At 38.4% G+C, this 2686-nt stretch overlaps 1 long non-coding RNA gene across 1 annotated transcript; it reads left to right on the forward strand.

Moving 5' to 3' along the window:
* The first annotated feature begins 981 nt into the window (after positions 1-981).
* On the forward strand, positions 982-2436 carry LOC137487986 (uncharacterized). The gene is made up of 3 exons (XR_011006858.2): positions 982-1054; positions 2091-2182; positions 2360-2436. It is a non-coding gene; the product is annotated as an uncharacterized lncRNA (long non-coding RNA).
* The last annotated feature ends 250 nt before the right edge of the window (positions 2437-2686 follow it).

Genomic DNA, 2686 nt, shown 5'->3' on the forward strand with positions numbered 1-2686 from the left:
CCTTAAAATGGTTTTTAAATATTTTAAAATTGCTTTTATTCCAGCCAAATTAAAACAAACAAGAAAAAAATATAATTGGAAATACAGCAAAATTTTCCTTTTTCACGTGAGAAATACTTGAAAAATATAATAATGCTTTTCTTGTTTGTTTGTTTGTTTGTTTTTATCCGAAGAGATAATCGACAGATTAATCGGTTATTAAAATAATCGTTAGTTGCAGCATTATTGGAGATTGCAAATTATGCAGCCAGAGTTACATATGGCTGCATTTCACTTTTAAAACGAACGCTACGGGGCGACATGTACGTCGGCATGCTTGAGACAGAGAGCAGAGTTGACCGTGACGACGGGGTAAAATCTGAAATTGTGCACAGCAAATTCATCAGAGTTAAATTCTCGGTGTTGAAGCATTTCAGAGAAAAGTGTTGACGTTAAAGAGTTAGATTTTGATAAATGAATATAATTAGAGTTAGAATTGATTTTATTCAATGCGAAATCAAGGAGTTATCTTTTCAACACTTGGTGGTGTTATTTCCAACATCCGGGAATTCATGCAGCCCCAGTCACTGAAGAATTTTCCAGACGCCATTTGGTGAGTCAAACTACCTAAATGTTGGTATTTTACTGACTTTCTTTAAGGAAATACAGTTGTAAACATATTGTTAAGTTAATAACTTTAGAATGGAGTGACAATTTTAAACTTCTGCGGTTCATTCATGGTCGTTTGTGTATCTAGCTTAACTGCATTACTATTCACTTCTTTTCAAGAATGTTTTTATATATGCTCTTTTTATATATTTTACAGTCTATGATGCTCACGCATACATAGTGCATAAAAACATCTAATGTACATGTTCAACACATTTCTGTCACGCTTAATGCCATTTTGTGCGTTGTTACCCATCTGTAAAATAAAATCGACACTTCTCCTTTAATTCGAAGCAAACTAGCGAGGGATCCCCGGAGCCGCCTAACGTTAGCCTACTCTGCCCGGATGCTAACGGCAACACAGGACGGTTTCCATGAGCTCTGGAGAGTTTCTAAAACATATCTGGTGAGTAAATGAACATGCTTACTTGTAAAAGGCTTCCTGACTAAAACATATGATTGTTTGTTATTCGTGTATGTTAATTTGGTTGTTTTAAACACCGCGGCCCTTTTAAACTGGTTAATTCGTGGCCGTCCATATACCGTTAGTCCATAGACTCGCGTGATAACGTACGCTTGAATTATATTAAGCGTTGACAACCATTAAAGTCGAATTGTTAACATTAATGTCTTTAAATGATCGCGTTTGCACTTTCTCAGACATTTAACGTTACAGAAGTCTCCCGGAAGTTGCGGGACTAACGTTAACGTTATCCCGCAAATGCACAGAGACTCCCAGATGCCCAAGTAGATGCCCGCAAATGAATGATAATCTCCTGGAAATCGCGCGTCTCCCGCCTGGTCATTAAACACTTTGCACACCCCTCTCCACCGCATCCCTCCCAGCTCTTCAGGTACGTCGCACGCAAGTCACCCCCACCGCTCTTCAGGTACGTCGCACGCAAGTCACCCCCACCGCTCTTTAGGTACGTCGCGCGCAAGTCACCCCCACCGCTCTTTAGGTACGTCGCGCGCAACTCATCCCATTGCTCTTCAGGTACTTATCTCTCCCGCTACCTCCCGCAAATCAACTCTGTATCCCCCGAAAATGACTTTTCCCAACTCGGGATGTCTGACGTTAGTAAGTTAGGCTATTTCTGTAGTCAGGAACATCTTAGTCAAGCTTTTTCTCCCGCATGATATTGTGCTTAAAACTATAGGCTAAACTTAGCATGTACTGTACACAACATTTCCGTTTTATTAAAGACAATTTAGTGCGTTGTAAACAGCCACCTGTCTGTAAAATTAATCAACTGATTCATATTTGAGCAGCCTAATGATGATACAGGTTTGATTTTGTAGATTTATTATCAATAATCAACATCTGAATCAAAAGATATCTGAAAAAGTGTGAGGTATACTTTGTGATGTTTATCTCTCTTTTTTATCTGAAGGCTATGCAAATGTGTTAGATACTAATGTGTTGTTGTTTTTTTTAACAGCCACAGTTCTCTATACAATAACACCAACCCTGTGACGGTGGCTGATTAGAGACGGATGGTGTATATTTATTTTTGTGGTGATAATAATGAAGGTATGTTTGATAAAGTTCTGTATTTATTTTCACAATAACCTGAGAGGGTATTAGAGCATTAGAGAATAACAAATGGCATGAAGGTGATAAGTTTTGTATTGTGGGTGAACTGTTACTTAAATAATGTTTTGCTCTTTGCTTTGCACTTTTCCTCTTCTGCTGATCCTAATATTTTAGATTATATTTGGACCTGAAACATCTGCTAGACTCCAGGAAAGGTGGCGTCAATACTGGACCTGAAAGGGCCTAACAAGTTGAATCTGGTAAAGAAACACACACACACACACACACACACACACACACACACGCGCACGCACACGCTTACAGAAAACTGTAAATTTATGAATATTTTTTACACTGTGGCCAATATTTTGGGGAAGTCAGCATCACTAAATGATATAAAAGATTTTAAGCTCCTCTAAATTTTGCTCCAAGTGTTGTGTTAAATTCAGGATTCTGGACAGACAGCTGCCTGTTTTTCCAGTTCTAGTCATAGTGGTTAAC

Source organism: Danio rerio, chromosome 16, assembly GCF_049306965.1.
Source record: "Danio rerio strain Tuebingen ecotype United States chromosome 16, GRCz12tu, whole genome shotgun sequence".
NCBI lineage: Eukaryota > Metazoa > Chordata > Actinopteri > Cypriniformes > Danionidae > Danio > Danio rerio.